Genomic DNA, 15,659 nt, shown 5'->3' with positions numbered 1-15,659 from the left:
TACAATTCCCTCTTGGCGCTCTATATCGGGCAAGCGTTATCGCTCGACCACGCAACGCCCGCCAGCTACAGCTTTGTTTCACTTTTACCCCGTTGGCCAGTGGTTTTTTTATCCCACCCAGCAACGAAATCAAAAACAGGGTATTTACGCCGTTGTTAATATTTTTGGGAGGGATATGAATTTCGGGTGAATGTTGGGAAAAAAATAGGGTAAATGGGAGTAGAATAGTTTTGATGGGTAGTAAAAATTCCCATTTAAGGATGTTTAAACGATCAAGTGGACCACTCAGTTAAAAATAAAAATAAAATTGACTCAGTAAATCATTTATGTTAGGGGAGGATGGGGCAAAACGGCCCCCCTTCAATCGTNAATCCGATTGGGATGAGTTAGAGCTCGTTTTGAAGAATGAAAAATTATCTTCAAAATGAAGTTGAAACTGGGAATTTTCACAATGTCATTCACAAGTTATTGACAATTGAAGGGGGGCCGTTTTGCCCCACCCTCCCCTACTAATTATTTTTCTCATCAAATTAGAAGTGTTATGGCGTACTTTTCCGGTCTCAAAAACAATAATTAAAAAAAATGTTCATAGAGAATGGAGGACTTGTGACTGCGGTGGTAACAGTCGAATTTTGATCGGGCAACATCGCACGCTTCGACTAGTAGTGGGGGTGTAACAGTGAGATGAATGTTTGTGTGTGTTATACGTGTCCATATGCTTCCAGCACTGAATTATCGGCACCGACTTTACCGACCTCGATCAGCTGTTGTGCGGTGTTGTCGCGTTGCTCGACTCGTAATGGCGGTCAAATTTTTTTTAGAGGAATTCGAAAATCAATCGAAGATATCACGTCTATATGGCCCGGTCCCCTACTTGCTCTCGCCGGCGATAGATTCTCCATAGTCTAAAGTAAATGGCTTGTGGTTTTTTTTCAATATCTTGAGTGTCTAACCCATGCAACATCTCGATCAAAGTTCACAGGGTCACGTTTCTTCCCTAAGCGCAATGTTACAAGAAGTGATTTTCAGAAATTAATTTCTTAATAGGCTGCCCCGATGGAAGGATCAAGATTATTACTAACGTGTGGCTAAAATATGAACCTGGCATATGAGACAATATCAAAATTATCGTGAATAATGTGAGTTTTGGCTGAACATCCTTAAAGAAAAAGACGCGCTGCGGCATTTCCCTCGTGTGGTGACCAATCTACCGTCAATGTTGAATAAAAACAATCGTTTTTCAATTATAATAAATGAATTTTTCAAATTGATTGACTAAAGCATCCTCAACCTGAATTATCAGCACGGCAGATGCACCCGACGATTACAAAATCAATTAATTTTTATCGTCATTTGCTCCATTTTCGAATACACCCGCAATCGATATTTCTGAATGGTGTGTGTTTGGAGCATGTGGATCGATGCCTGTTGTTCAGCACAACAGGGTCATTGGTTTGTGTCAGGGATGACCTCCATATGCCGTCGTGTTTAGGGTCAATTTGAAAACATGTGCGAAACTGTGAACATCTTTTATTCCGTTCCTCCTCCATTCCCGTTTTTTTCGGAGGAAATATCTACAGACGTGACCGCTCGCCCGCAGCACTTTCCCATTCCGTATTAAAAAATCATAAATTCATTGAAGTCGAGAGAAGGGATGACTTCACCCACTGTATGATATTTCAGATAATCCAATGGCTCTCAGTTAATCAAAAATGTCCTGAGCCGGAAGCGGCAATTTCGGCATTGGTGGCTGTGCAGGCTCCCCATTAAATGAAATTTCCGCAGCTGAAAATCAATATCATGTACCATGTGTTTGACACATTGGATAGCCCATGTGGCAGAATGGTAATCGTGAATGACTGGACAATCGTTATGTCAAAGTGCCATTATCTCGTGCCATCTGGTTTTTTATCGTCGTTTCAATTAGACTTCATTTGTCCTACCTTAATGTATCCAAGAATAGAAAGAAGTTCAGGAATTTTAGTGAAGAAATTTTTGTCACTGAGGATTTTTTAATCTAATTAACAGATAATTATGCGGGAGATAATTGCTTTTGTTATTTTTGAGGTTTTTGCTTTCCCATGAAAACACTGTCTTTTTCAAATCTAAAATTTCCGTTTTTTTGTGTGACGATGACTAATTTTGGTCTGAGGAGTTCGAATATGCTGTTTTTAGATCATGTCCGTATGCAGGTATGTGAGCTTTTTTCTCACATTTGGTTTTTCGACGATTGTTTAAAAATAATGGCCGAAATCTTTTTAATTATGGCGTAAAATATTCGTTTGCAATTCCTTAAAATACTTGAAATTATAGCCTTAGAAAGCATTTAATCGAGCTTTAATCATGGCTTAGTCGAGATTTACTCGGAGTTCAGTCAAGGTTTAGTCGTAGTTTAGTTAGGGTTTAATCGGGGTTTAGTCGGAGGTTAATCAGGGTTTAACCAAGGCTTCGTCAATGTTCAGTAGAAGTTTAAACCAGTTTAATTTTAATTCAGTCGGCGTCTGTTAGATGTTTAACCAGACCATATGGGGCTTATGTTAGACATTTGGGACATTTAGGGGTCATATTAAGGTTTCATGGCTGGTATATCTTCTTCCCCAATTTACCATTCAAATTGCTCATTCATTAGCAAAGAAATTATACTGGTCTTAAGTCCACTTTAAGGAAAACTATTCAGGAGAAGAATAAAATTTAAATAATTTACTTACGACCGAGGAGACATCAACATTGATGTATCAGGAGCATGAGCTCTTGTGATATCAAATTTTACATTGATTTTGTTTTCACTCAATCTGTCTGACTTAAGATAAATTCAGTTCACTAAAAAAATTCATCTCAAATTGTCTTTAAAAAAAAACTATTGAATTTTTTTGAGGTTTAACTTCAGGAGGGACTCCTACTAATCTGAAATTAATGACAGAAAAGCGAATGTGCACTTTTTTGTTCCAGTTCGATTAATCCATTCGGACACAAATTGCAAACTTTTAGCAAAGAAACTATACTTCATTGAAACCTGTGCAATGGGTCACTTATTTTGTAAGGTAGCGATTGTCAGGATTAATTAATTTTTTTTTAATTTCGAATAAAATAGAACGCAATTTTTTTGTCATAAATCTGTTGTGCACTTTCCTCATATTTTGTGGGGTTATTTATTCTCCTTTGAGGTTTAAATATTTGAATGAAGCATTCGACCGAGAAGAGTAGCCGGAACTATTCATTTTACACGACAATTATTATTAATTTCATCTATTGTGAACATGCCTCATTCATTTTCCAAATAAGTAATTCATTTTTTGCAATTGTCGACCACATTCTACGAAAGTAGTCAAGTTGTAAAACGTTTTCATAGAGTAGTTCTGAACGAGACAGTGCTTCAAATCTCGTGCCAAACACTAGAAGTTATCCCTAACATCCTCAACAATTCTCCAAAATATCAATAAATAGTTCAACCGGGCTAATGACTTCATCAACGCCAACTTGGCGATCCCCATCTTCCCTCACCCGTCCAAAAATACCCGGCAGCGTCTCCTCTATAGATGCCTTCCTGTCGTGTCCAACAAATGGTTAATTTCGTTTTGGTCCACGCGTCCACGTGACTGGAATGACTCTTCCGTTCCGACAGCCGACGACAAGAAAACCGGACGTGTGAAAAGCTGAGTTTTTTCCTCCCCCCCGAGTTGCTCATCCCTCGGGGGCGTACATGACGCCCCCGGAACTATCCAAATGTTCATTTCATTTTTAGTATTTTACTGAAAACATACCCTAAAAAAATAGTGTAAAAACAACGGAGGTATGTGTTTTGCTACGTGTCTCAAAATGAGAGACTGAGAGACTGTCATCGGAGAATCGTGTTACAGTGTGCGGACACAACCCAGATGCCGGATCGTTCCTATTTTTCTCAGTTGGAGAAAAAAATGTAACACGGGTGAATGGAGCTGCGGCGATAAATCAACGCGGCACACGCGGCGAGAAATGCTGGCATTTGTACTCGTTATTAGTTTACAAGACAATGTGAAAAACGGAATCGTGTGAGCCACTCTTCACTCATAACGGGGGAATTTGTTTCGAATTAGGGGTTCTGGGGAATTGTACCGAGCGGGATTCGGGATATGGAGAGCGCGGGGACAATGAACGTTTTTAGGAGGGGGAACTAAGCGGCCTGGAAAGTACAAAAGCGGATCGCGGACATGTGCAACCGATCCACCGGTGATTCATTGGGCATGTGGGCACCTAGTTATAATCTATCGATAATTGACGTTCAACGTCAACTGCCATACGCGGATAGTTCGAGGGAGATGCGCGTGTGTTTTAGACACATGATGCTATTTTGAATTGCGGTTTGCGATGGGGATTATGTCAAGTTGTACGGCTTACAAAAATATTCAATCACTTCTGGGTTTTTGTTTTGATTGGGAAGTTTCATGATCGATGTGGCTTTATCAATTCTATTTAATTTTGGTGGTAAAGCTGGGGGCGTGAATTCTGAAAATTCTAGTAAATTCGAAGACAATGAATTTAATGGATTTTTAATTTTTTTTAATTGCCAATTTTTTTTCAATGACTTGCATGAGATTGTAAATTTGATTTTTTTATGATAAAATTTATTTTATTCTTCTTAGTGAGCCATAATCAAATTATTGGGGAGAATGATCCTTAAACAATTGTATTGAGAAGTTGTTGGCGAAGATGTCTGAGAAACTGAATCGCAAATGCCGAAGTGATAGTGATTCATTGAACATGTCATGATGCTATTTTGAATTGCGGTTTGTGATGGGGACTATGTCAAGTTGTGCGGCTTAAAAATATTCTATTACAGCGGGGTTTTTGTTTCAATTGGGCTGCTTCATGCTTGATGTGGCTTTATCAATTCAATTTTATTTTGGTGGTAAAGGCATAGCAGTGAAACCTGAAAAATGTAGAAGGCTTCTGGGGGATATGTTGCGTGGAGATATCATTTCATGGATTTTTAAATTTTTAGTATCAATTTTTTGCAAAATTTTTAAATTTTGAATTTTTAATAAATTCTACGAGATTGTGAAGTTGAAAACGAAAAAAAAAAGTTATTCCGATACCGGGAATCGAACCCGGGCCGCCCGGGTGAGAGCCGGGAATCATAGCCACTAGACTATATCGGATGTTGTAGAAGCAGTGAGTATGTTTGCCAGAAGAGTCCAGCGGAGTGTTTTTTAGAGATATTAACTTCACTTAAAAAATTTGCAATAAATATGACAAAAAATGTTCGAAAATAGCTGTGAATTGGGAAGGTTTTGACCGCAAATCCGCGGTTAAATTGAGGAAAGTGAGGTTAGAAACCCGATTCATGACGCCCAGGCACGTGAAATAATTGAAATATGGTAATTCAAGGCTGGATTACGATTTTTTAAATACATCGTTAATAATGAATCGATTTTTAACTAATGATCACATGTTCGAAATAATCAGACATGAAAAATTTTAAAAATGTTCATCACTTAATTATGAGAAGAAAATATTCGAAACCAAAATTGACTGCAAAATATAATTAAAGCTAAACCTATTGATCGTTAAACAATCTATGATTTTCACAAAATTTCCTACCGTAATTGAAAAACAAATTTGATAATTAAAAAAAAACAAAATCTAGAGAAAAATTTATTCAATGAATCAGTGACGTCACTAATTCTGGCATTAATCAAATTTTCCGTGATAAAGTAGAGAATGATGACCTCTCTTTTCCCAGTTGTATCCAAAATCACAAAAAATTACTAATATCCATATTTACCCATATTTGTATCATTCAAATTGAAGGCTATGACACACCAATGAACTACAATTTTTTTTATAATTTTGATCATTCGTATTGGAGTTTCGTAAAATAAATGAAAAAAAAAGTTTTTAAAAAAGTATTTTAGTGATGTGTCATGGCCTTCACTTTGCATCGTACAAAAATATTATTATCTATACCAATTCGGAGTAACAAAGTCGAAAAAATCGAAAGATTGGATTTTCCAAAAAATCACATCTTTTTTTGCCACTATATGATGTACATTGCACATGGTGACCAAAAATTCAGTCAATCCATCAAAAATCCCGCAAGGGGACTATTTTGAAGATTTTCAGTCTGTCCAGCCACATACCGTCAATGAAAACAATTAAAACCTGATTTTTCCTCATTTTTCGAGTACAAAAAATGACAAATGGTTTATACTTTCCTCCCAAGTGTCAAAGAGCACGCTTCCCACGAGTGTCTTTACACTTTACGCCCAATTGATGAAAATTTGACATCGCAGTGTCTTTTCGATGGCACCCTGAATTAAAACCAATATTTCAACTAGGAGCGAATTAATTTCCTCGTTTCCATTTCAAAAACCGCAAGTTTTCCACAAATATCATTTTAATCTATTCATCTCTTCCCATTTATCGGAAAGTCCAGCCCCTGCCCCTCGCTTTTCTCCAAAAATATCAAGTACAAAGAGACATGAAATCGTGAAGGCAAAGGCCCGATCAATTGCATCGTACGATAATGTCACCCCTCGTGAATCCACCACTCCGAAAAATACCAGATTTCAGTGTATCCTTTTTTTCCTTTGACAGAGCACACTACGGCAATCGTGCAATAAAGGGGCTGCAACTCTTATCTTAATGAGCAATTGTGTGTTTGGGGAAAGTCACTGGAGGGTTAATGCCACTAACGTACACGTCAGAAGGAGGGAGGGAGGGCTTAGTTTGCCGCGACGTGCCACGTCAAGCCAAAAGTCATGTGTCGGGGACTGGGGTTGGATAGGTTTTCTCCCCTAACAGTATGCGCATATCCTACCAGTGAACCCCCCCGCGCCCCCGACGAAAGCTTGACGGACGTTGTATGGGATGTACACCCCAGTGACTGGCCCATCATCCTATGGAATAATCAAACCTATTGATTTATGGACAGATCGCTCGATTCATGCACCCTCCTACCAGCTCACCCAGGCTCCATCTCATTCTGTTCAGAGTGAAATTTATATTCCCCGAATCCTTGAAATTTTACGCTAAAGTGAATTCAAAAAGTTCAGGGAGTCACTTGAAATTATTGGAAAACTACTTTGAAATTAATGGGGCAGGTTTTGATGGTTATGAATGATGATTTTTTTTTCAGCTTCGTCATGGGCTGAATTTATAACGACAATCCGTTTTGTCCACGTGATTGCGATGCATTGAAGAAATTGTGGGGGTATCGTATGAAAAATTGTAAAAATTCTGATTATTCACGGGAATTTTTGATGAAATTTCATCAGTTTTTAAAATAAAAAACGAGAGGAGAGTTTTTGTGTAATTCTGAAAATCATGCTTTAATTTCATAATCTCTAGTCACAATTTAGGAAATTATCTTTCTGGTGAAATTTATATTCTTCAAATTCTTGAAATTTTATAGTCAAGTGAATTTAAAGATCAGGGAGTCACTTGAAATTATTATAAAACTACTTTGGAATTAATGGCCCAGATTTTGATGGCCGATTATGAATGATGATTTTTTTTCAGCTTCACAGGAAATTTTAATGAAATTTCCTCAGTTTTTAAAATAAAAAACAAGAGAAATAAATGATCGAGTGATTAAAAGACTATTCGTGACTTTCTAGATTATGATATTTTTCATGTAATACTGAAAATCCTATGCTTTAATTTAATAATCTCTATTCACAATTTAGGAAATAATGTTCACAATGAAATTTATATTTTTCAAACTCTTGAAATTTTGTGGTGAAGTGAATTCGAAAGGTCAGGGGGTCACTTGAAATTATTGGAAAACTACTTTGGGATTAATGGCCCAGATTTTGATGGCAGATTATGAATGATGACGATTTTTTCTCAGCTTCGTCTATGTCTACATTATATGTAGTTATGGTCAACGTACACCCGAATATATCGATGAGAGAAAAAATTCCACAGATTTTTCTAAAAAGGCGAAATAATTCCTTATCCATTTGAAATTCGAAATGAAACAACTCGTATTCATCCACCCACCAGATAAATGTATGATACATTCATGGGGGTGGTTCTCTTAACAATTTCACTCGTTTCGCATTTTATTCCGCACGAGTACCACCGCTGAGCGTCGATGTAAACTCATCTGGCTTTTGTTTGGGTTGAATTAAATTCAATTAATTTAACACCGCTCGAGTATCTCGGCTTCAATTGAATGGAAGAAAAACATAATACTCGTTTTTTTAGTTCAGCTGAATTCTCAGCGGTGTTTGGTTAACGGCACATGATAAAACAAAGGGACGGCTGGCATACAGATGAAAATACCACAAACTCAGCCCCAATGAGTTAAACTTTTCTACCTGCGTCGTAATATAGAATGGGGAGGAAATGGTATAGTTTCCATTGAGTGAACTTTTGCCTCTCGTGGCTTTCCATTTGCTTTTGTGGTCTACATGGATTTCCGACTGCAATGAAAGTGAATTAGGTGGGAGAGAGATGGTTGATCATTGATTCGGAGCACGCACTTTTTTTGGTTTGAGAGGAAAAAGATTGCGTATGGTGCGGCCAAGGCTTTCGCTCGGAGGGGGGCTTTAATTGAGGACTCTTCGGAATAATAATGAACATGAAGTGATTATTGCGAAGTGCACGGAGAGAATTTCATAATAAATGTTTGGCAATTTTGTTTCGGAATTCGGTGTGAAAATTGGTGTCTTTAAGGGGAAACGGAACCCCTGCGTTTATATGAATCTTTAGAATTGTGTTTTCTCCTGCAATTATTATTTTTTATTCATTAAACTACTTCATTGACTCAACAATACGTAAATCGAGTCGATAAAGTAATTTCATAGATAGAAATTAATAATTGTAGGAGAAAACACAATTCTAAGATTTGATGTAGACAAAGGGGTTCCGTCTCCCCTTAAGGATATCCAAGGATTTTTTACCGTTTGGTGCAGACCCCAGTGTAGATTCAACCATTTTCAATCATCAAGTTTGTCAGTTTCAGTTTCTGTGTGAGAAAAATTTGAAAACAAGTCGAGAATAAGGCCTCAGATATGAAAATAATGGATAGAATTCGACTGGGTTGTTACACTGTTAGAGAAAAAATGAAATTTCATGGACAGTTGACTTCCAATTTTCAGGACAGTGACACTGAATCCGATTTCGGGGAAAAAAACCATGAAATTTCAGGTTTCAATGAAAATTCAGTGAAATCCCGGAATTTTAAGGGGCATAAAGATGAGAATTCTTTAATTTATTTGAATTTCCAAGCTAATAATATGAATATTCAGTGTCAAATTGCATTGAATTCACAGTGAAATCTAAAATTTTATGTTTTTTCCCCCGAAATCGCATTTACTGTAACTGTCCTGAAAATTCAAGAACATGTTTACCCGATTTTTTCGGTTTTCTATTCATTTTCAGGGAAAAATGGAACAGAAATTTACAGTTCTGATTTTTCCACGAAATTTTGAATTTTCAATGACGAGATTTCCTGAAATTTCAGTAGAATTGCAACATAAAATTTTTTAATAGCATGCAATGTTAGAAAATTACTCGTAAAATTTCAAGTGAAAAAGCTTGAAATTTTTAACAACGACAAAGTTACATGAAATTTCTGGAGAATTCTTCATTAACGAATCAGTTAATTTCTTGAATATTCAAGTAATTCTCGATTTTCAGGTCCATACGGCACTGAAAAACCTTGAAAATTTTGAAAATTTAGGCAATAACTTCTCTGAATTTTCAGTCTATTAAAAATTGAGTTGCAAGTGATGTTCAGTTTTCACGATGAGTTTGAAAATTCAAGCTTTCCTTGAAAAATCAATAATTCGTCAACATGAAAAAACCAATTTTCTAGAATTTTCAAGATGAATGAGAAATTTAGTGAACGTTTTCATTTGAAATTGAATTCAAACTCACAACATTGAACATTTAGATGACATTGTAACTGAAATTTCAAGAAATTTCTAACAGTGTGGTCGAACCCATAACTTCCCGACCAATTGACTTTCCTTCATTCATTAGAATTAGATTTTTCTATACAACTTATTCTATTCAGATATTCTCCATTGAATTTCCTCGTCTCAAATCTTTCAATTTTTTTTTATTTGTTTTTTCTTATGAAAAAAAGGAGAAAAATAGAATGAAAAAAAATAATGAAAAAATTAACCTATATTGAAAAATATTTGAAAAGTTTCAAATTGGCGATGTTGTTCAGCATCTAATCAGTTTTAAGTTACATGAAAACCCATTGACTGCGTGAAAAAAAATTTAATCGCATCGTTTGTTCAGATATTCTCCATTGAATTTCCTCGTCTCAAATCTTTCAATTTTTTTTTATTTTTTTTTTCTTATGAAAAAAAGGAGAAAAATAGAATGAAAAAAAATAATAATGAAAAAATTAACCTACATTGAAAAATATTTGAAAAGTTTCAAATTGGCGATGTTGTTCGGCATCTAATCAGTTTTAAGTTACACGAAAACCCATTGACTGCGTGAAAAAAAATTTAATCGCATCGTTTGTTCAGATATTCTCCATTGAATTTCCTCGTCTCAAATCTTTCAATTTTTTTTTATTTGTTTTTTCTTATGAAAAAAAGGAGAAAAATAGAATGCAAAAAAATAATAATGAAAAAATTAACCTAAATAAAAAAATATTTGAAAAGTTTCAAATTGGCGATGTTGTTCGGCATCTAATCAGTTTTAAGTTACATGAAAACCCATTGACTGCGTGAAAAAAAAATTAATCGCATCGTTTGTTCGAGAGAAACCGTAGCATAAAATTTTGGTCACACACACAGACCGGTCTCTAAAAAGTGTCGGGAGAGTTTCTAGGGGTCATGAAACGTGGAGCCACCACCAAATTTCCACAACCGATTTTCCGAGTCACCACAACAATTTCCTCCCTTTGGATCGATGAGTAAATAAATTCTTCTCCCAAGAAAATAATTGCTTGGCAAAAGTAATTTATTATCTCAGCGAAGTACCTATTTGAGTATTGCATTCCCAAATATAAAAGACATACTGATTTCAATGTTGAATTCCTCCGTGCCACACCAGCGATGAACATAACCGCAACAGAATTATAAAATCCAAGAGAATTTGATATCAACTAAAAGTTAAGACCTGTAATAAGAGAAATACGAAAAGAAGAAAGATTAGAAATGGCAAAGGTACGTTTCGTGCAAAGGGCAGGTGCGCCAGACTCGGTAGTTTGTCTTTACCATAACAAACCAGTTGACAGTTATGGCAACTCTTGCATCTCCTCCAGTCGCGTGCGCAAATCTCATTAATGTTGGACATACCGCTAAATATCTGCAGCGACTGTTTTTTTCTCATCTGTCTCCTCTTACGATGCCTAATTTTCATTCCTCGGTTTTTTCTTCGATAAAAAAAAAAAAAACACGCAACGAGCGGTGGGAATAGACTTGGGAAAGTGTCAGTCACCTCCCTTCGTTGGCACATCCGAGGGTCGAGAAACAGTGGGAAATAAGTGTTTTCATTTCGGACAGTGATAACACGGTGTGTCGTATCAATCCAAGGTAATCATTTTAATGTATGAAACATATCATGAACTCGATTTTGATCAACTGTGATTACTATCGACGTGCCACTCACGCAATCCCTCAGGGAGGTTACCGGCAGTATCAAACGAGGGCGAGGGGATGGGGTTAGAGTAGGACAGGACTTGCTGGTGTTTGCCTCATCAATATAGATTGAAGTTGATGGAAGGATATTACGTCGATAGCTGGGAATGTTCTCCACCAGGAGATCCGTGTAATTTCGTGTTATCTATGATATCCAGGAGTTTTTTTTATTCGTGTTTTGGGGCTGTAAAATTTTTAGTGGACGGCGCAGAAGTTTACAGCCATGTAAACATTGGAGAGGCCTAATTTTTCAACGATAATTCACTTTTGGAGAGGTACGCTGAGAGAACAAATCAATAGCGAAGTGGTAAAATTGTTCAACTCGACTTATCTCTCAGCTGAGTTTTTGAGGAATATTTCGGAATCTAAGGAAGATGGCGAAATTTTCGTAATTACGTTTGTTGTAGCTCTCAATTGGCTCTACAAAAAAGTTTATGAGAAAAATTTTGCTATCTCCATTAGATACCGAGATATTCTCAAAGAGAATATTTGATATTCGGCGAAGCCCGCCCCCGCGGGTGGCGAGTGAAGCGAGCAGGGGGCAAAGCCCCCTCGTCACAAATAAATTGATTTTGTTAAATTTTCTCAATTTTGTCAATTTTTCAAAGGAGGTCAATCATTCTATCAATTTTTTTTCTATACAATACGAACTCCTACACAGACCCCGAACATTGGGGGGGAGGGGAAAGCCCCCCGGAGTAGGCGAGCGAAGCGAGCAGGGGGCAAAGCCCCCTCGTCACAAATAAATTGATTTTGTTAAATTTTCTCAATTTTGTCAATTTTTCAAAGGAGGTCAATCATTCTATCAATTTTTTTTCTATACAATACGAACTCCTACACAGACCCCGAACATTGGGGGGGGGGCAAAGCCCCCCGGAGTAGGCGAGCGAAGCGAGCAGGGGGCAAAGCCCCCTTGTCACAAATAAATTGATTTTGTTAAATTTTCTCAATTTTGTCAATTTTTCAAAGGAGGTCAATCATTCTATCAATTTTTTTTCTATACAATACGAACTCCTACACAGACCCCGAAAATTGGGGGGGGGGCAAAGCCCCCCGGAGTAGGCGAGCGAAGCGAGCAGGGGGCAAGGCCCCCTCGTCATAAATAAATTGATTTTGTTGAATTCCCAAGATAAATGAGAAATTCCATAAACGATTTGCTCTTCAATTGCACCGAAAAACACATGATTGAGAATTCAGATGCTGCAATTGTCACTTCAATTTCCCTACATTCCCAACGGTTGACCAATTTTATGATGGCATTAAATATTCACTTCGTGCAGCTATGAAAAGAATATTCCCCCATTTATATTCCAACTCGAATCATATTTTAGAGCAGTCCAATTGTAGACGAATTTAGCGAATTATATTTATATCACTCATGACAGTGGCAAGACCGGTGGAAGTAGGAAGATATAAATATTTAACCCCGTGCTCATCATTATACTCGACCTCAATCCCACAATTATAGTTACGCCCTGCAATTCCGAACAGCTCAATTCCACTGGAAATATTACTGTTAATGTCCCTCATGTCACTTCGCTATCCCGATATGGATTCATGTCAGGAAACAGTGGTTAAACATTACCAAACCGTACAGAGCAGAAGTTCGCTGAACCTACGGTGGAATCTGTCTCTCAGGTGCTTTTTAATCGTTCATAAATTTATCTGTTCGTCTCTGAAAAATTACGTACAGAAGGGAAAATTTCAACTAAAAATTCCAGCCTCGCACACTACAAGGAGTCATGAACGGTCAGAATGAGTTCTTCGAGGTGTTTACTCGAAGATGTGAAGAGGACAGATTTTTATTAACATTAAACATATTTAATTACGTAATTCAATTGCCATCGGCCAGTGAGCGATGGAATCGAACTTTGAGGGTAATACCGCCCGGCATGTGTCCTATACCGCCCACCTTGTCTTCATGACTTGTTTGAGCACTGCAGACCAACTGTTATAATTTTTCCTATCTTCATCCTTCGTTTCCATTCTTTGGCTCCATTTTGAGAAAGATTTCACGTGAATAATAATAAATTATCCTAAATTTACCCAATGTTCCAGTGGCCACCGACTACCCCAAACAATCGAGCTGTCACTCGACCGCCTTCTAGCTGCAGAGTCTAGCAGCCCTATAGAAATCCTGAGCGGCATTATCCACAAACTCTGAGCGGAATTACCCACAAACGCGGAGGCTGATAAAATAGCCAATAATAACTGATGAAGAGATTTTTCTGCTATCGAAAAGGTCGCAATGGATGTGGAAATGTATAACGAACATATATTTCGCACTCCATTCAATTACGGACCAACTGGAAATAAGAAAAATCTCAAATTCTGCGGTCGAAATATTTTGAGAATTCGGTAGGAAATGATTTCGCTTCTTTTAACGATGTTCCCACGGTAGAAAATTGAAAATTTCAGTTGAAATTACTTGTGGTTATCAAATATTTGCATAATAAAAAAAATTTCTCAGCTAATCCTGCTAACCTTCTATTCGGGAGTGAAAAGAACCCATCGATAGCGGAAAGGTGTAGTTAGTCGGGTTTCCATCGAGGAAGGAGCGGATCAAGTGAGCGTACAGTTACGAGAGAAAACCAGATGACAAATAACAGATGAGTACTCGGAATTCTGGACACGTACCAGACCCCCCCGCCAAACCCACACACACATTTGACAACCTCGAAAACCCTGGTCATACAGTTTAGCGTCCTTCTCCCAAATGTGCAACACGACAAATGTCGTAGGTAGCCATAAACCTGGTCATCGAATCCTGCGTCTTTCACTGTAGCCGGGGTGATTTAATGCCCCCACGTTTGATCCGATATTCTTTATAAACTTTGTCGCACACCGATACAGCTGTTTTCCAATCCGCTCGTTTTCTTCGTCCACCGGAACTTTTCATCCAACTCACAATCAGACAAAGGGAGAAGTAAGAAGCAAGGGATAAGTATCGACCGACTGAATGCTGGCCATCATCGCTGTATTTAGTTGTAACTTTACTTCCGCAAAGTTCTTCCCTCACTGATTCTTTCCACCCCCGGAACAACTAATGTTTTCAAAACTCCTTCACTGGCGAAGAAAATTGTTATGTGGCCTTGTTCCTGCAAGCTTATTCATTTGTGAATCAGTTTTTGTTTTAGATCGTTTAATTCATTTAATTTTATGACAGTTGGAGAGATGCATTAAAAATAACTTTATGACCTGCATTATCGTTAGATAGGGGGCATTCGCGTTTTAAGATGCTTGTTCTTGAATTTAGGTCATTTTAGTGACTCAAATTAAGACATTAAGGAGATCTAAGTGTCTTTTGGAGGTTGGTACAGACCACACTATGGATTCAACTCAGCAAAGTGGTAAAACGGTTGAAGTTGGTTTTGGCTATTCGTCAATTTACAGTGAATATCTCGGAATATAAGACAGATAGTAAAATTTTTGTTAGAATCTTTTCTATAGAGCACGTTGAGAGCTACAAAAAAGATTTTAGCGAAAATTTCGCTATCTCCCTTAGATTTGGAGATATTCCTCGAAAACTCAGCTAAGAGTCAAGTCGACTTGAATCGTTTTTCCACTTCGCTACTGAACTATTTACAATCATCAAATTTGTCAATCAAACTGCGTAAGAAAAATTTGAAAACAATCGTGAATATTTAGCGGCATTTAACTTACATTTTGAATAGAATTATGATTTTTTAACATTCGTTGCTTGTAAACGAATAATTGAAATTGTCTAAACTTTCGAAGACATTATTTTTACTACAAGACATTCGAGATTATAACATCGAGTCATCACGAAGTTAGCCGATAGGACACAATTTGTGTCTAATATCTTAAATTAAAACGTCTTGAAGACGCTCACAGCATCATCTGAATTTTCGATGTTGTGAGCCTGAATTCAATTCCAAATGAAAGCGTTCACCAAATTTCTCATTCATCTTGAAAATTCAAGAAACTGAAGGGATTTTTCATGTTAAGTAATCATTGATTTTTCAATGAAAGCTTGAATTTCCAAACTCATCATGAAAATTGAACATCAAACACAATTCAATTTTGAACAGATTGTGAATTCAAAAA

At 37.1% G+C, this 15,659-nt stretch overlaps 1 non-coding gene across 1 annotated transcript; it reads right to left on the bottom strand.

Moving 5' to 3' along the window:
* Window positions 1-5,063: 5,063 nt before the first annotated feature.
* Trnae-cuc lies at window positions 5,064-5,135 on the bottom strand. The gene has a single exon. It is a non-coding gene; the product is annotated as a tRNA-Glu (tRNA).
* Between the last annotated feature and the right edge of the window lie 10,524 nt (window positions 5,136-15,659).

This window comes from Diachasma alloeum, unplaced genomic scaffold (genome assembly GCF_001412515.2).
Source record: "Diachasma alloeum isolate Michigan unplaced genomic scaffold, Dall2.0 Dall_scaffold_00571, whole genome shotgun sequence".
In the NCBI taxonomy this organism is placed as follows: Eukaryota; Metazoa; Arthropoda; class Insecta; order Hymenoptera; family Braconidae; genus Diachasma; species Diachasma alloeum.
This window is presented reverse-complemented; position numbering and strand designations above follow the sequence as displayed.